At 47.5% G+C, this 19,583-nt stretch overlaps 1 protein-coding gene across 1 annotated transcript in view; it reads right to left on the bottom strand.

The window, feature by feature from the left end:
* The window catches only part of LOC136605490 (apolipoprotein A-I-like), a 61,257-nt gene extending 45,691 nt beyond the window's left edge, over window positions 1-15,566 (bottom strand). Inside the window, exon 1 of the mRNA XM_066588971.1 lies at window positions 15,548-15,566. The gene's annotated coding sequence lies outside the window, so the exon portion shown is untranslated. The remainder of the gene's footprint in view (window positions 1-15,547) is intronic.
* Between the last annotated feature and the right edge of the window lie 4,017 nt (window positions 15,567-19,583).

The following is a 19,583-nucleotide window of genomic DNA, read 5'->3' as shown; positions in this document are numbered from 1 at the left end:
GGTAGCGCGGTTTTATGTAGTTGGTTTTCGGAATGTGGCCAGGATTAAGTGGGCCGTGGCGGGGGGATGGTGGTGGTGCTCTCTTGTTGTGTCGTTAAAGGTGAAATTCTTGGACTGCCACCAGACGGACCAATGCAAAGGTATTTGCCAAGTATGTTTTCATTGTTGGAGGAGGAGGGGAATGTTTTGGAGGCACTATGTGTCCTCTACACGTGTCCGTGGTTATATGCACCTTAACAGTAACAGCGTTGGTGGGAAATGGCCTCGCCGCCATCATGTCTTTGTGAAGCCTCTGTTTCCACACCCCAGTGACATACCATTAGCAGCGGTATAGGCAGAGCCCAGAATTATTAACATTTCAGCGGTACCATTAGGGACAGGCCCCACTAACATATCACTAGCAGCAGTATAGGGGGAGCGCAGTCTTAGTTCCATTTCAGTAATAGTAGCACTCAAGACAGGCCCCAGAAACAATCCCATTGCAGCAGTTTAGGGAGATAACAGTCTCTTTCACATTTCAGTAGCTGCAGTATAGACAAGGCCCCAGTTACATTTATGTAGCTAAAGTGTAGGCCAACCCCACACACCTTTCTGTACCATGAGTGCAGGCGAAGAACATAGAAATTACTATGATTACACTGTAGGTGAGGGCCCCAAAAAATTGGTGTACCAACAGTAGTAATGTACCTCAAAAAAATTGCCCATGCCCAACCAAGAGGGCAGGTGAAACCCATTAATCGCTTTGGTTAATGTGGCTTAAGTGGTAACTAGGCCTGGAGGCAGCCCAGTTTAACGAAAAATTGGTTCAAGTTAAAGTTTCAACGCTTTTAAGAGCATTGAAACGTATAAAAATTGTTTAGAAAAATTATATGAGTGAGCCTTGTGGCCCTAAGAAAAATTGCCCGTTCGGCGTGATTACGTGAGGTTTCAGGAGGAGGAGCAGGAGGAGGAGGAATATTATACACAGATTGATGAAGCAGAAATGTCCCCGTTTTGGATGGTGAGAGAGAACGATGCTTCCATCCGCAGGTGCAGCCTACATATTGCTTAGGTATCGCTGCTGTCCGCTGGTGGAGAAGAGAAGTCTGGGGAAATCCAGGCTTTGTTCATCTTGATGAGTGTTAGCCTGTCGGCACTGTCGGTTGACAGGCGGGTACTCTTATCTGTGATGATTCCCCCAGCCGCACTAAACACCCTCTCTGACAAGACGCTAGCAGCAGGACAAGCAAGCACCTCCAGGGCATACAGCGCGAGTTCAGGCCACGTGTCCAGCTTCGACACCCAGTAGTTGTAGGTGGCAGAGGCGTCACGGAGGACGGTCGTGCAATCGGCTACGTACTCCCTCACCATCCTTTTACAGTGCTCCCGCCGACTCAGCCTTGACTGGGGAGCGGTGACACAGTCTTGCTGGGGAGCCATAAAGCTGTCCAGGGTCTTAAAGACTGTTGCATTGCCTGTGCTGTACATGCTGCTCGATCTCCGCACCTCCCCTGCTACCTGGCCCTCGGAACTGCGCCTTCTGCCACTAGCGCTGTCGGATGGGAATTTTACCATCAGCTTGTCCGCCAGGGTCCTGTGGTATAGCAACACTCTCGAACCCCTTTCCTCTTCGGGAATGAGAGGGGAAAGGTTCTCCTTATACGTGGGTCGAGCAGTGTGTACACCCAGTAATCCGTAGTGGCCAGAATGCGTGTAACGCGAGGGTCATGAGAAAGGCATCCTAACATGAAGTCAGCCATGTGTGACAGGGTACCTGTACGCAACACATGGCTGTCTTCACTAGGAAGATCACTTTCAGGATCCTCCTCCTCCTCCTCCTCCGGCCATACACGCTGAAAGGATGACAGGCAAGCAGCATGGGTACCGTCAGCAGTGGGCCAAGCCGTCTCTTCCCCCTCCTCCTCATCCTCCTCATGCTCCTCCTCCTCCTCCTGAACGCGCTGAGATATAGACAGGAGGGTGCTTTGACTATCCAGCGACATACTGTCTTCCCCCGGCTCTGTTTCCGAGCGCAAAGCATCTGCCTTTATGCTTTGCAGGGAACTTCTCAAGATGCATAGCAGAGGAATGGTGACGCTAATGATTGCAGCATCGCCGCTCACCACCTGGGTAGACTGCTCAAAGTTTCGAAGGACCTGGCAGATGTCTGCCAACCAGGCCCACTCTTCTGAAAATAATTGAGGAGGCTGACTCCCACTGCGCCGCCCATGTTGGAGTTGGTATTCCACTATAGCTCTACGCTGCTCATAGAGCCTGGCCAACATGTGGAGTGTAGAGTTCCACCGTGTGGGCACGTCGCACAGCAGTCGGTGCACTGGCAGATTAAACCGATGTTGCAGGGTGCGCAGGGTGGCAGCGTCCGTGTGGGATTTGCGGAAATGTGCGCAGAGCTGGCGCACCTTTACGAGCAGGTCTGACAAGCGTGGGTAGCTTTTCAGAAAGCGCTGAACCACCAAATTAAAGACGTGGGCCAGGCATGGCACGTGCGTGAGGCTGCCGAGCTGCAGAGCCGCCACCAGGTTACGGCCGTTGTCACACACGACCATGCCCGGTTGGAGGCTCAGCGGCGCAAGCCAGCGGTCGGTCTGCTCTGTCAGACCCTGCAGCAGTTCGTGGGCCGTGTGCCTCTTCTCTCCTAAGCTGAGTCGTTTCAGCACGGCCTGCTGACGCTTGCCCACCGCTGTGCTGCCACGCCGCGCGACACCGACTGCTGGCGACGTGCTGCTGCTGACACATCTTGATTGCGAGACAGAGGTTGCGTTGGAGGAGGAGGAGGAGGAGGGTGCTTTAGTGGAGGAAGCATACACCGCCGCAGATACCACCACCGAGCTGGGGCCCGCAATTCTGGGGGTGGGTAGGACGTGAGCGGTCCCAGGCTCTGACTCTGTCCCAGCCACTAAATTCACCCAATGTGCCGTCAGGGAGATGTAGTGGCCCTGCCCGCCTGTGCTTGTCCACGTGTCCGTTGTTAAGTGGACCTTGGTAGTAACCGCGTTGGTGAGGGCACGTACAATGTTGCGGGAGACGTGGTCATGCAGGGCTGGGACGGCACATCGGGAAAAGTAGTGGCGACTGGGAACTGAGTAGCGCGGGGCCGCCGCCGCCATCATACTTTTGAAGGACTCCGTTTCCACAACCCTATACGGCAGCATCTCAAGGCTGATAAATTTGGCTATGTGGACGGTTAACGCTTGAGCGTGCGGGTGCGTGGCAGCGTACTTGCGCTTGCGCTCAAACACTTGCGTTAGCGACGGCTGGACGGTGCGGTGCAAGACATTGCTGGATTGGGCCGAGGACAGCGGAGGTGAGGGTGTGGGTGCAGGCCAGGAGACGGTACTGCCTGTGTCCTCAGAGGGGAGTTGGATCTCAGTGGCAGGTTGGGGCACAGGGGGAGAGGCAGCAGTGCAAACCGGAGGCGGTGAACGGCCTTCATCCCACCTTGTGGGGTGCTTGGCCATCATATGTCTGCGCATGCTGGTGGTGGTGAGGCTGTTGGTGGTGGCTCCCCGGCTGATCTTGGCGCTACAAAGGTTGCACACCACTGTTCGTCGGTCGTCAGGCGTCTCTGTGAAAAACTGCCAGACCTTAGAGCACTTTGGCCTCTGCAGGGTGGCATGGCACGAGGGTGCGCTTTGGGAAACACTTGGTGGATTATTCGGTCTGGCCCTGCCTCTACCCCTGGCCACCGCACTGCCTCTTGCAACCTGCCCTGCTGCTGCCCTTGCCTCCCCCTCTGAAGACCTGTCCTGAGTAGGCGTTGCACACCAGGTGGGGTCAGTCACCTCATCGTCCTGCTGCTCTTCCTCAGAATCCTCTGTGCGCTCCTCCCTCGGACTTACTGCCCTTACTACTACCTCACCGATAGACAACTGTGTCTCATCGTCATCGTCCTCCTCACCCACTGAAAGGTCTTGAGACAGTTGCCGGAAGTCCCCAGCCTCATCCCCCGGACCCCGGGAACTTTCCAATGGTTGGGCATCAGTGACGATAAACTCCTCTGGTGGGAGAGGAACCACTGCTGCCCAATCTGAGCAGGGGCCCGAGAACAGTTCCTGGGAGTCTTCCCGCTCCTGAGCATGTGTCATTGTAGTGGAGTGAGGAGGCTGGGAGGAAGGAGGAGCAGCAGACAGAGGATTCGGATTTGCAGCAGTGGACGGTGCAGAACTGTGGGTGGACGATAGGTTGCTCGAAGCACTTTCTGCCATCCACGACAGGACCTGCTCACACTGCTCATTTTCTAATAAAGGTCTCCCGCGTGGACCCATTAATTGTGTGATGAATGTGGGGACGCCAGAAACGTGCCTCTCTCCTAATCGCGCAGCAGTCGGCTGCGATACATATGGATCAGGAGTTCGGCCTGTGCCCACACCCTCACTTGGCCCTCCGCGTCCTCGGCCGCGTCCACGTCCTCTAGGCCTACCCCTACCCCTCAGCATGCTGTATTACCAGTGATTTGATTTCCCAGGCAGGAAATAAATTGGCGCAAGCCTGCAGGCCAAATAGAAATGTTTCCCTTTTTTTTCAAGGAAAGGCCCACTGCGTATATTCAATCAATAAAATATGTCTTCTGGCCCTGCAAATGTGTCACAGAACTGCAGTGTTGCAGAGTTATTAACTACAGCAGAGCAGTGATTTCCCAGGCAGGAAATAAATTGGCGCAAGCCTGCTGTTAAACTTAGCTGGCTGCGTATGATTTTTGTTTACGTTCTCCACCCAGCACACACGTACCCAGAACGCTCAGGACTGTCAGAGGCAAGCCAAATAGAATAGTAGTTGCCCTTTTTTTTTAAAGGAAAGGCCCACTGCGTATATTCAATCAATAATAAATGTGTTGTGGTGGCCCTGCAAATGTGTCACAGAACTGCAGTGTTGCAGAGTTATTAACTACAGCAGAGCGGTGATTTCCCAGGCAGGAAATAAATTGGCGCAAGCCTGCAGGCCAAATAGAAATTTTTCCCTTTTTTTTCAAGGAAAGGCCCACTGCGTATATTCAATCAATAAAATATGTCTTCTGGCCCTGCCTACACAATTCTGTCCCTGTAGTATTACTGCAGGGCGCAATGCTCTGCACGGCCGATTTGGAAAAAAAAAAAATGTGCAACACTGCTAACTGCAGCCTCCACACTACTGCACACTGTTAGAGGTGGCCCTAAGAAGGACCATTGGGGTTCTTGAAGCCTACACTAACTCCTAACACTCTCCCTGCCTAACCACCACTTCTGTCCCTGTAGTATTACTGCAGGGCGCAATGCTCTGCACGGCCGATTTGGAAAAAAAAAAAAAATGTGCAACACTGCTAACAGCAGCCTCCACACTACTGCACACTGTTAGATGTGGCCCTAAGAAGGACCGTTGGGGTTCTTGAAGCCTACACTAACTCCTAACGCTCTCCCTACAGCAGCTCCGGCACCAGCAGCACTGTCCCTCAGCTATCTCACAAGGCATCTGAGGCGAGCCGCGGGAGGGGCCGACTTTTATACTCGGGTGACATCTGATCTCCCCAGCCACTCACAGCAGGGGGGTGGTATAGGGCTGGAACATCACAGGGGGAAGTTGTAATGCCTTCCCTGTCTTTCAATTGGCCAGAAAAGCGCGCTAACGTCTCAGAGAGGAAACTGAAAGTAACTCGAACATCGCGTGGTACTCGTTACGAGTAACGAGCATCCCGAACACGCTAATATTTGCCCGAGCATCAAGCTCGGACGAGTACGTTCGCTCATCTCTATTTGTTAAGTGTAATAACGTATATCTAGTGTCAGTCCAGGAATATAAATACCAAAACACATCTATAGTTAACATAACTTGAATCAACAAAAACAGCTTTGTCGTGGCTTTCCTTTGTGGAACCACGGCTTACTCAATTTGGAATGTTTACACCCCTCCATATTAATTCTGAATTGATAATGCGCATAAGAAGTTTTCACACTGACACGAGGTTCAGCATGTATAGCTTCCTCAATTCTAACTTTAATGTTGGGCGTGTAGCCTCTTTTAAGAGTTTAACATCTGGGCAGGTCAAAAGATTACATAGATACAACGTATTGTTTAATTATTGGATAAGCATCTTGCAATTCTTCCATCCTCCGGTCATCTGTGATTGGCCATCAGGTGGTGGATGAAATGACTGGGTTGTCTTAGGCCCACGTGTGGTTCCTTCGATATAATTGGGTTACATCATGAGTTAGTAATAGCATAGACCTCCCATGTTATTTGCATACGTTTCCAGTAAAATTGCTTGAGTAATTATTGCGGTAGCTGTTTCAGACTGCGGTTGTCCATGTCTGAGTTATACTGTCTTCCAAAGTTGCAAAATAGATGGAAAATGTAACGTGTTTATACTATATATTATCTTGTCAGCGTTTTGAGAACAGAAGTTTCATAAGAGGATGTATTGCATATTGCGTAAATGTAAGAACAGAAGCAAACATGACATTTGGTTATACAGAATGTCAAATTCACTAATGTCCACTACCAAAGGATCAAAGTCCAAAATATAGAAATATTGGGTTTCCACTACAGACCCCCCTTGAAACTATCTGTTTCACTAAACTCGCCCTGCTCCGTCCCACCCCAATCCCCCACCGCTGACCCTAGACTCGTATTGTGTTGTACACTGGAGCTATTGCTGTCATGGGGGTATAGGATGGTTCGACATCATCGTATTCTGGATCCATGATGTTGATGTTTGCGCTGACAGTGGGCTTTTTTTTGGACATCGTAGTGAGACAGGTGGACCAGGTAGTCATCAGGGTCGGAATACACTGTATGCAACGACAAACAGAAATTAGGATGACTATAAAGGTGACAAATATAATTAGGTTAGGAGAGGTGCGACTTTTACTATTTCAGGTAAACACTGCATAACTTGTATAGAACCTCGCCTTCTTGACATTACCTCGATTCATCAACAAGAGTGCAAAGTCAGGACCATCTAATGACTGATCAACATGACTGAATCTTTGTCTTATTAGTAAGTGCATTATCATATATATTAGTCTGGAAGGAAAGAGCTACCAGGTGATTATTCCCACTTCCCTTTTCCAGAGGCAGCAAGGTAACAGGACCAGGGGCGTTGTAACACCGGCATGTTGTGTGGCATGAGCAGAGTGCACTGCAGATAAAATAAAGCAAAATCTTAGCGAAAACCTATCACAGTATTCTAAATACACAATGTTTCAAACCTTATTTTATATATATTTTTTCCTTCTCCTGTTAGGTACCTAACTGAGGAAAACAGACTAAGGTTAGCTCTTTTTAGTTAGTGCGGTCAGCTTCTTAATGGCAACTGCGTCTTTACCTGCGGGTCACGTGTTGTCTGGAATGTAGGTACAAGTCAACCCTATCATCTTACAGACACTCCCTTTTTGGCTAAAATCGTACCTAGTGCCATTGTATTTTAAAAAATCATAGTCGAGGTAGGTCCTATTAGTCGACTAGTCGCTATAAGGCGTCCCTAGTATAACTTATAAATCACTTTTAATTGTAATAAACATAATTAATCCAGTCAACATTTTATTTACCATAATAATCAGGAAAAAAATTTAAAAACTCGTCAGGTACCCCCCTTGGCTGTCTGATGACGTCAACGTACATGTGTGGGTCAAAACTATCACCAGGAGCCTCTCTTCTCACTTTAATGTGCTGTTACAATACTAGTAGTGTGCACAGGTACGCACGGCGTGGGACTCCCTGATCTTCACCCACACCAATGTCCCTCCTGGAGATAGTCCTGATGGTGAACACGTCCAGGCCGCCTACACTGACCCTACACTACCTAGTGACAAGACTGGAAGGAACGCCGTACCTATGCGGAAAACAAGGATAGACCAACATGACAGGATAACTACAGAACACAGCAGAGTTGGATCAAGATAGAGTAACTATGGGGGGTAACCTCATTATCTTCAATGCTGTCTGACAGGATGTGGGGGAGCATAAGGGCTTTACTAAGGCACACTCCCCTGTCCAATTACTTTCTAGACATGATGTCACATTATTTTACCTGTGAAGTGTGTACCTTCGTTTACCTCATTCACTTCCGGTACCCTGTATCTGTAGATTACCTCATTCATGAGCTTCTGTGTGGTTATCTGCTCATCTACCTTAGTATCAGGGTGGGCCTCCAATCTGAAAAAGACTCGAGCAACATCAAGCACATATTCATACTCCCCAACAGGTGTGAGCTGAATGTGGTCAAATTGGCAATCCCTGAAATGGGTAGAGTGGTCAAGGCAAGTGTTATATGGCTACCTTACTTCTGTCCGGACTCGCATATGGCAAAGATCATGCTAACTGGACAAATGATGCAGCAGCTACAGAGAACCCAGGTGTCACCCATTCTTGTTCAGTGTCGATGTCATCGCTGCTTTTGATTCTGTGTACCAGTTGGGCCATCATCGGGGACAGGGACCTCTGTAGGCAATTTGTGTTGATTGTTCGCCATACGCCGTCCTGTTCTGTCGCTCCCGTCTTTTAGCCCATCTGCTTTCTTTCCTCGTTGACTTGTAACTGTAAAGTCCTTGACATATCAAAGTCCAAAGGTTTTATCAAAGTCCAAAGGTTTTATCAAAGTCCAAAGGTTTTATCAAAGTCCAAAGTTTTTATCACTGACTCATGCTGTCAGTATCTATTCTTCTTTCTTCCACGGCTTGAGGGCCGCTGCCTTTGCTGTGTTGTCGGCGAGGGTGTCATCTCTCACTTCTCCATTGTAGAAACCGGTGTGAATTCTCCATTGCCAGGTAGTAGTAGTAGGGTTTCCATGAGACTCTGCACCGCTGCACCATTCTTAATTGGCTATCCTACTGAGATAACAAGCTGTCTGGCCTCCATATTGGGCCATAATCATGAGCTATGCCAAATGCATACCAGGAGTCAGTGTAAAGAGTTGCCGTCTTACCTTCTACCACTCCACACGCCTCAGTGAGGGCCTCCGGTTTCGCTTCTTGCCCTGAGACATGCGGAGGCAGAGCTTCTGCGTTTAGGACATCTTGTTGTGTGAGCTCTGCATATCTGGTTCGGAGTCATCAATCCTCACCCTGATACCATCTACAAAAGAAAACTCAAAATATGCATCATTAACAGTGTGTACATCACTACAATAATGTCAGAATCTTGTTGCACAGAATTTTAAACAATTTTAAAAAATAGCTGATCTGCCATACTCAGATCACCTATGCCTCCCCTCCCCCTTTTGAACCGGAATACCTGATTAAAAGAAGAGTAGCCGGGTTCAAGGTATTACAACATTGGGAAGAAATATTGGGGGAGGCATGGAAAGGGCACATTGTAGCCGGATCTAATAGGCCAGAGATAAGTGCTTGGGTTGCACTTGCATGAGTAAGTTCTGGGTGTCATTTGGGGTGTGGACCACTAGGGGGTAGTCCAATACCAACTTAGAAGATTTGTCAACCATTGCCTGTACTGCTGCCACCGCACAAGCAGATGAGGGAGCTCCTCGAGTCACTGGATCTAACCTCATGGCTGTGGTTGTCCTCCGTGCTTTTGTGTCAATACTGTCGTATGGGTGGCAGTATGAAACAAGGCCCAGAAAGGTGCGGAATTTGGCAACGGGTGTATGTACAGATATGGCCTGGAGAACTTGGTTAGTCTTTGGAGGCCTCCAGGCCTTACAGCCTTCTGCAAGAGAAATTAACAGTGAAATTGTGGCCGGTTGGCAGTTTTTTCCAAAGCATCAGCACACAGCACCTAACATGTGTGGCTGACCCTTCACCCCCCTTTTTTTTTTTTTTAAACTAGGGGGATACTGTTTGACCCAGGGGTGTGTATCCGGGTCTCATATATATTATCATGGTCGGTACATTCAATTTCCCTACGTCTGTCTTGTAGCTGTCAGGAACCGTGGAAAGCTGAGTTTGAGACAGGAGGAAAAAACAAAACTTTTTCTTCTGGCTATCTATGATTCTTACCCCCTCCTTGGATAAGAGACGTGTTCTTGCATCATCTAGCTCCACCCCTCTGAATCAGGCTAATCCCTTACTTCCTTATTCTCTCATTCAAGGTTGGCAGTCCTTGGATACACATCACAACCCAATAAAGATAGTCTTATGCATCACACAATTTACATTTTACAGATTACGGGTCAATCTGCCCCGTTCCTCCTGTGGATACCTGGCCTTATCGTTACCTGCTTGTTTCCTATTCCTTGGCTTCTCTACAGTTTCTCTTACTCCCTGTAGTTTATTTATTTATTTTATATTGTCTGTGAATGTACTTTACTGGTGCTGGGACGTTGTCAGGGCTAGTAACTTCCTCTTTTTAAAATCTCTCGCTCCCGTGACAGCCTAGCGACAGGATTACAAGGGAGAACGTGGCTACTTTTTACTTTTACAACAGTTTTTGTCCCAGACTTCCGGCGACTGGGCAGATGCAGTCTTAGATGCCGGGCATCTCCATCTGATTGGTAATGTACTGCAATTCTCTCTATTCACTAAACTGTTATATTGAACGCTGGTGTCTTTGGCGTGTGCTGATACAGACGCCATTTCAGCCCACCTTCTCTTCCTCTTTCTGACACTTAGGGAAATTCTAACGTCTAATGCATAAATCTTATGTTGTAACCTTACTGTCACAGCGGTGACCACCTAACATTGTATGTGGTTACAATTGAATTGGGGACTTGGCAAACATAGATGTATTCTTAAGAGCCCCCTCAGGATGTGAGTGGCATATAACTTTTTACATTTGTATGATGGACGTATAGTTTATTTATTTATTACAGCACAGGAATTGCTTCACTTCTATTAAGAGTTATGGCACTTCCTCTTTTTAAATGAAGTTACCAGCCTTTTTTTTTTTTCTCTCTACACATTCAGTTAACCCTTTTTATACATTCACTTACGGGCACAAGCCTATACTTTCAACGTTTAACAACCCAACAGCAACACAGTCTAGTAGTCTGTCTTACTAGAAGGGATCCAATAATGCACATGTATCCTATAAAGTCCAAACCCACAGCGCGCCGCTGTGTACGGTGCATTAATCTTGGCTATAACCCAGCCAATGCATTCTCATTGCCAACAATCTCTTCTTACAGTTGAGCAGGACTGATACTACTTCTATATGACAGACAAACAAACTATTCCTATAGAACAACTCAGCAGGATTAGCTCTACACAACAGACAAGCACACTAACTTTATAAAACTGACAGGTAGGACGTTTTGAGCACACAGAAAGATTGCTTGATTAATCAATGATAACTTGACTCTCCACCCCTTCCACACTTTTCTGGAGGGTGTAAGAATTGACCTTGCTACATTGTTTGTTGCCTTTCAATTTCAATCATGGCTGTCAGATTCATGATTATAGAAGTCTCCTCAGATGCCGGACATAGTATGTCCCGCCCTAGAGTCTCTAGCATTTCTGTCACTACACAGTTTATTGATCTACCCTCAGACGGAGGGATCTACTCGTGCACGTTTAAACGATAAACAAATATTTGCAGACCATCATCCTCAAACAGTGGACCGTAACCACAGCGGTGGGCGGGGTAGGGATTATTTTGACTGCAGATCTCCCATCCAAGGGTACTTATCGTCAATATCAATCCTTTTTGGCAATTTGGGCAAGACATGTGTGGTATACCCACACAACTAAACAAACAAATAGACAGAGTACCGGTACGGCTGGTTTTAGTCTCACTGCCCCTCGGGATCCGGTCTGTCAGTTCCCTTTCTTCGGAAGCCTTTTACCAGACTTTACCGAAGTAGCGATACCTGCCCAGACGTTTGACGGCTTCCTGACCCTTAGGCTTTGTAACCAAACCGGACCAGAGCAGGAACACCTCAGCCAAACTACCCTCACAGGTCCCTTACTCTTAGGTTTTGTAACCAAACCTGACCCGAGTAATCGGGACACCTGCGCAGGGTCAACCCCCCCCCCCCCCCTTAAGGCAGCTACTGACCTCGCCACTCGACCAGTACTCTCAAGACAACAGGCATGTAAACATTCCTTTATATCTTATGACAGGTTCTTATCGAGTGATCGAGACTTATAGAAATACCTGTCGAGCGGGTCCAAACCGATCGGCCTTGCACGGTCCACAGGCAAGCCTGAACTTAGCCACACAGGTATAGATAATTAATTTATCTTACCATGTTCTGATGATTCTGTTGGGCCCACTAAGTCCAAGGTTGCCTATGTCCGTGTTTTCTGTCCGAGATGTTTGGAACCTATCGATCACGTCCCATCTGGGGTGCCAGCTGTCGTGGCTTTCCTTTGTGGAACCACGGCTTACTCAATTTGGAATGTTTACACCCCTCCATATTAATTCTGAATTGATAATGCGCATAAGAAGTTTTCACACTGACACGAGGTTCAGCATGTATAGCTTCCTCAATTCTAACTTTAATGTTGGGCGTGTAGCCTCTTTTAAGAGTTTAACATCTGGGCAGGTCAAAAGATTACATAGATACAACGTATTGTTTAATTATTGGATAAGCATCTTGCAATTCTTCCATCCTCCGGTCATCTGTGATTGGCCATCAGGTGGTGGATGAAATGACTGGGTTGTCTTAGGCCCACGTGTGGTTCCTTCGATATAATTGGGTTACATCATGAGTTAGTAATAGCATAGACCTCCCATGTTATTTGCATACGTTTCCAGTAAAATTGCTTGAGTAATTATTGCGGTAGCTGTTTCAGACTGCGGTTGTCCATGTCTGAGTTATACTGTCTTCCAAAGTTGCAAAATAGATGGAAAATGTAACGTGTTTATACTATATATTATCTTGTCAGCATTTTGAGAACAGAAGTTTCATAAGAGGATGTATTGCATATTGCGTAAATGTAAGAACAGAAGCAAACATGACATTTGGTTATACAGAATGTCAAATTCACTAATGTCCACTACCAAAGGATCAAAGTCCAAAATATAGAAATATTGGGTTTCCACTACAGCTTATACAGCTAATGGTGGATTTTACCAGAAAATCCGCAAATTATCAAACGATTTTTCTATTCCTCCTTCCTCACTCCTGCTCAATATTACTAAACATTTGTTATAGACACTCTAATATTCAATAGATGACGAAGGGGGAACCCCGGTCAAGCTCCAAGCGAGTATCAATTTAGACACACGCATTTACTTATCAGTTATTATTTACATATTCTATTTGTGGTCGACCGCTGTTCCCCCCCCCCCCCCCCCCCCCACACACACACCCCTAGACCGCATAAGTATAGGACATGTCATTTCCCCCCTCCACCTCCTATCATAATTCAACATCCAGTGACTTAGCTTTCTTCTCCTACAGGATAACAAAATACTGTCTGTTGGGGTCTTCCCGTTTTCCCCTCTTCTTCTCCTGCTTGTAGTGTTGGTACTCTCACTCTGTTAGCCTTTCATTTGTTTTTGTAGCCGGATGCATCCGTAGCCATTCCTCTGCCTCTTCAGGCGTGTGCAGGAATACTACTTTCCCCTCTGAAACAATCCACAGTCTTACCGGATACGCCATGGAATATGGAATTTCTCGTTGTTTGAATTTCTTTTTAATTTCTACAAACGTGGCTCGTTGTTTCTGTAGTTCTGTCGAAAAATCTGGAAATATTGTCACCACTGCATTGTTGTGTGTAATGGGACTTTTTAGTCTCGCTTGTCTCAAAGCAATGTCTCTGTCCCGACAGTTGAGGAGACGTGCTCGTAGTGGTCTTGGGGGTGCGCCTGGTGCAGGTGGTTTTGTAGGTACTCTATGGGCCCTTTCTACTGCGAACATGGGTGTAAATACGTCCTCTCCCAGTGTGGACTTCAACCATTGTTGTAGGAAGGTTTCAGGGGATGAGCCTTCCGCTCTCTCTGGGAGGCCGATAATGCGAATGTTGTTTCGTCGTAGACAATTTTCCAAATCGTCCGTTTTGGAATGACATAGATCGGCTTTTTGGGTTGCTGTTTGCACTTTAGCTGTAAGCGGTTTCATCCTATCCTCCACAGTAGATACCCTTTCCTCCACCTCATTTAGACGTCCTCTTACATTTTGTAGGTCTTGACGGATCAGATTAACGTCTACTTTAATCTCCTCTATTTTCCCTGTCAGGGATGTTTTGCAGGCGTTAATAGCCTCTAGTAGTTGGCGCATCGTTGGTTCAGATTCTTGCTCTTGCTCTGTATCAGTATTTCTGACTTTAGCAGGCGTAGATTTAGCCATTTTATGCGGTATTTCAGAGTTATCGGTCCTCGCAAAGTCTTTTAGTTTATCAATTGCAGGATTGTTTTTTTGCTCGTGTGCTCATGACTGCTGACAGCTGGTATCTTGTATCTGTGTTTGTGGAGTTATACCCTCTGAGCTTTGTTGTAATGGGTATCTGAAAGAGCCCATACAGTCCGTTTATGTGGCAAAGTTACTTGTCTTGCATCTGCAGGTGTTATATTTCTTTTAGAGCCGTTGCTCTCTGTAATCAGCCGGTTTATGTGGCAGGGTTGCTTATCTTGTATCTGCAGATGTTATATTTCTTTAAGAGCTGTTGCTCTCTGTGATCAGCCAGTTTATGTGGCAGGATTGCTTATCTTGTATCTGCAGATGCTATATTTCTTTAAAAGCTGTTGCTCTCTGTGGTCAGCCGGTTTATGTGGCAGAGTTGCTTACCTTGTATTTGTAGATGTTATATTTCTTTTAAAGCTGTTGCTCTCTGTAGTCAGCCGGTTTATATGACAATTACTTGTCTTAAATCTGCAGATGCTATATTACTTTTAAAGGCTGTTGTTCTCTGTGGCCACCCGATTTATGTGGCAGAATTGCTTATCTTGTGTCTGCAGGTGCTATATTTCTTTTAAGGCTGTTGCTCTCTGTGGTCAGCCAGTTTATGTGGCAGAGTGGCTTATCTTGTATCTGCAGATGCTATCTTTCTTTTAAAGCTGTTGCTCTCTGTGATCAGCCGATTTATGCGGTAGAGTTGCTTATTTTGTATCTGCAAGTGCTATGTCTTTTAAAGCTGTTGCTCTCTGTGGTCAGCCGGTTTATGTGGCAGAGTTGCTTATCTTGTATCTGCAAATACTATATTTCTTTAAAAGCTATTGCTCTCTGTGGTCAGCCGCTATGTGCACTGGGTTACACTATATTGTGTCTTGCAGCTTGTTTTATAGAGTAGTGTCTCACTCTAAAGTGGCTTCTCTGTATCTCTGCCTTAATGTTGCCTCTTGCAGACGGTATTTCTTTTATATTAGGCTTTGTGGTACATATATATATATATATATATATATATATATATATATATATATATATGGGGAGGGGTAGCTTCTGTGTCTTGCTTCTGTCACAGGCAGGCAATGTATGACTGGTGGTATAGTTAGGCAGGGGGTTCTTGTTTGTCTGCCTGTCTCCTTTTTCCCCGCGCTTTCTCTCTGCCCTGCTGTGTAATGATGGCGTCTCTTGCTGTGTCCCTGCTAATGGCACTCGTCTCCTGTTACAGGGTGTTAGCTATGAGGGTGCCTGCTGGGAAGGATTCCGGCTCTGACCTCTTATCTGCCTTCAGGCAGGTATTTATTCTACAGCAGGGGGATCTCTATCTCGCCGGCTACCCTCTTCCCCATGTACCTTCCTTCTCCTCACAGCTACTGGCACTCGGGCTCAGGGGCTTCAGATGTGTCTCTGCTCAGCTCTCCTCCCCGCTGCTGCTGTCGCTGGTCACCGGAGGTAGCAGGGAGGTCTCCACTGTCTTCCAGCGTTGTTTTGCGGTCCTGTGGTGTCTTTTATTGCAGCATTTTGCCAGGATTTGGAGTGTCCTTGTGGGAGCTCAGCTCAGTTGTGTCCGGCCATCTTGCTTGCTAGCCTCGCCCCCCCCCCCCCGGTTTTTGGAGGTTTGTTGACAACCGACCTGTTTACCAAATCAACTGATCAGAATAATCTCCTCAGGTATGACAGTTGCCATACAATTAGTATGTTAAATTTTGCTCCCCTGGAGCCAATTGCTCAGGGTGAGGAGAATTGCTGATGATTCATATCTTGACTATCGATTGAACCAAATGTGCAGTAAGTTCTTACAAAGAGGGTACCCAGGATCTTTGATGGATAATCTCCACTCAAGGATACGCACCATGTCACATGGCCCTACCCTTAGTAGTCTAGTCCGGCAAGACCAAGACAAGTGATTGCCGTTTGAATCGGTGCATGGACCATTAAGTGGCTGGGTATCATCTATTCTGAGAAAACATTAGTCCATCCTTCACAAGTGCTATCCAGAAATAGAGACGTTCAAAGCTCCACCTATGATGTGCTACCATCGGGGTCCTAATATCAAGGACAAGTTGGTACGTACTGGTAGAAGTATTGAGTGTGCCAGTGAGAGCCGCACATTTATTCCGGTCAAGCGGAGAGGTTGCTACCCCTGTCTGGGATGTGCGAGTTGTGAAAACCTTGTCAAAGGGAAATTCTTCTCACATTCCAGTACAGGCCAAAAATTTAATATTCGTGGTATGTGCACCTGCTCATCCTCTTTTGTTTTTTTATGCGATCAGTTGCCTGTGCAGCTTGTTGTTGAGGTTCCCGTGGCTAAGCACTTTGTTGCAATGGGCCATTCCATTACCCCGCTAAGATATCGCTAATAGTTGGGGTCTCACGTTCATTATGAGGAGGGGACAGAGAGGGCAAGTTAAAATATCTCGAAATTGATGTGGCTTTTTAGGCTGGATACTCTCCAGCCAAGAGGATTGAATATTGGATATAATCCGGTACCATTTTTTTAATGCATTTCTATGCTTTAAAAAAAAAAAAAGATATGTTTTGCTCTGTCCTTGTCTTCTAACATGTATTTTTTCTGTGTTTTTTTTCAGTTGACTGAGGAAAAGGCATCTGCGTGTGGATTTAGTATACTATCAAGATGGATGCGATACTCTTCTTATGCTGTCACTTTTTCCTGCTTTGATCTGTACCTGTGGTTCTTCAGGACCTTATAGTTTCCAGGATATATCTAGAATAAAAGATTTTTTTAAAGCCAGAAGTCATTTCATGTGTGATCAATCATTATCTATAGTCTATCTAGATGTTGTTTATGAGTGATGTTGGCCCTTAAGCTCGATTTTGTAAAAGAGATTGTGAACGAACATTATCAACATTCCTCTAGGTTTTCTTAAAATTTAATTTTTTATACAACTTCTGTTGAATGAGCTATATTACTTTTTATTGGCCTTATATGGTCTATGTTTTGGCCCCGAGCAATACACCACCTGTCTAGATTAAACTAGGCTGTGGATTTCTCCCTATGGACTTTTTAACCCTGGTTTATGATGTTACATGACTCCGCTATGAATGATTCATGCATGCGCTACTTTGCCCGGCTAGGGTGCTTAGCGCCGGCATTATGCATTATGGGAATTCCCAGCTAGGCACTTAAAGAAGATGTCTCGAGGAAGCAGTGATTTTTTTTTTTGCCCAGTCCCCCTAATTAAACATACATAACTAAGCCCCCCTGTAAATGACTTTCCTAGCTGGTTTGTACTTACCGTTCCAGCGTTTCAGCAACTTATAAAAGTTTCCCCAAGATGGCCGCCGGCTCTTCCCCGTCGCTCGCTGCAGCCCGACGTGCGCGCTCCCGAGACGCTGCCAGCTGTGTCTCCATGGCAACCGGACGCCCCGCAGCCGCCGACCAGACGCCCCGCAGCCGCCGACCAGACGCCCCGCAGCCGCCGACCAGACGCCCCGCAGCCGCCAACCAGTCACCCACCGCCAGGCAGCAGTTAACCGGCGCTAGCCCCCGGCTCCCCAGCGCTACGCTCCCGGCTCCCCAGCGCTAGACCCTCAGCCCAGGTGAAGGCCCCGGAGCCCAGGTGAAGGCCCCGGAGCCCAGCGCTAGGTTCCGGAGCCCAGCGCTAGGTTCCGGAGCCCAGCGCTAGGTTCCGGAGCCCAGCGCTAGGTTCCGGAGCCCAGCGCTGGGCTCCGGGGCCTTCACCTGTCAGTGAACATCACCCCCGACCCATCACTTACCCCCCTGGCCCAGCGCTAGTTCCCCCGGCCTAGCAACAGCCCCCCCCCCCGGCCTAGCGACAGCCCCCCCATCGCAGCGACAGCGACGACAGCCCCCCCCCCGGCGCAGCGGCAGCCCCCCCATCGCAGCGACAGCGACGACAGCCCCCCCCCGGCGCAGCGGCAGCCCCCCCGGCCCATCACTTACCTGGACGGCAGGACAGCTGGGCGGCTTCTCCGGACAGCTGGGCGGCTCTGCACCTTCCTCTAACAGAGGATGGTACAGAATGGCCGCTCCAGCGCGCTCCCGAGCAGTGACAGCTCATCTGCGCATGCGCAGAAGAGCTGTAGCGGGGAGCACACTGAAGCGGCTCGTGCTGAAAGGAGAAGACCGGACTGCGCAAGCGCGTCTAAAAAAGCAAGCTGCCAGTGAATTTAGACGGACCCATGGAGACGAGGACGCTAGCAGCGGAGCAGGTAAGTGGAATAACTTCTGTATGGCTCATATTTAATGCACGATGTATATTACAAAGTGCATTAATATGGCCATACGGAAGTGTATAACCCCACTTGGTTTCGCGAGACCACCCCTTTAATGCATGCGCTCTCTGATAGGAAATCTCTGGCCAGATATTGGTGACGTTCTGGCCGTGTCCACGCGGTTAGTCTCGTGAGACTTGGGTGCTGAGAGTTATCGCTGGCACATGCGCACACTGGATTTGTTGATCCTCCTACTGAGGGATCCATTGCGCCTGTGCAGCTTTAAGGCTCCAGCGTGCTAATAAATTGCTGGGACTGCAGGATTATGATGACTTTATATGGAACGGACAGCACTAGATGATCCTGTGTAGCTTACACCTGATGCCTCTTCTTAATAGCCAATTGCTAGAAGGTGCGGTGAAGGTGTGTTATTTTGTCAATGTCTGATTGGTCAGATTTGGATATATATATATATATATATATATATATATCTGTGTATGTGTCAGTTTTAGTTAGCTTGATAAAGACCGCATCGGCGGTCGAAACGTCGCTTATGTATCTGTAACCAGTGGATTTACTGCAATAAAGCTTTCATATGATTTTATGGAGAACTTTTGAAGGATTCCCTTTTGTGCTGCTTTCCATGTGAACTTTTGTGTACTTTGCAGTGGAGGATCTTGGGAAGGCCGGATCGTTGTGTGAAAGCATGCACCTCGCATTGCTCCCCCTGCTATTGGATTTCAGGTGTCCTGCTGACCTACTGTTTTGTTTGTGGTCTAACATATCACTTTGGTATCATGAACAGGAAAAACTGCCTCTGTGACCGCATGCTAAGGACTGAGTGAAGCCAATCAACAGGGAATCAGCAAGCACTTGCTGCTGCTCCAGTAGTTGCCCCAGATCCGGTGCTTGCTGCTGCTCCAGTAGTTGCCCCAGATCTCGTGCTTGCTGCTGCTCCAGTAGTTGCCCCAGATCTCGTGCTTGCCGCTGCTCCAGTTGCCACAGCATCTGCAGATGCCGTTCTGATAGCCCCTAGTGCATCTGGGTTCGCGCCATTAACCATGCCGTACTGTTTAGGTGCTCCTTGGCTGATGAAGTATAGCGGAGAAAAGCATATGTTAAGAGATTTTAAAGGAAAAATGGGAGCTGTGTGTAGACTGTATCCGTTAGCAGTAGAGTAAAAAGTAAAGAT

This window comes from Eleutherodactylus coqui, unplaced genomic scaffold, assembly GCF_035609145.1.
Source record: "Eleutherodactylus coqui strain aEleCoq1 unplaced genomic scaffold, aEleCoq1.hap1 HAP1_SCAFFOLD_314, whole genome shotgun sequence".
NCBI lineage: Eukaryota > Metazoa > Chordata > Amphibia > Anura > Eleutherodactylidae > Eleutherodactylus > Eleutherodactylus coqui.
The sequence above is the reverse complement of the archived record's forward strand: the minus strand, read 5'-3'. Positions and strand labels throughout refer to the sequence as shown.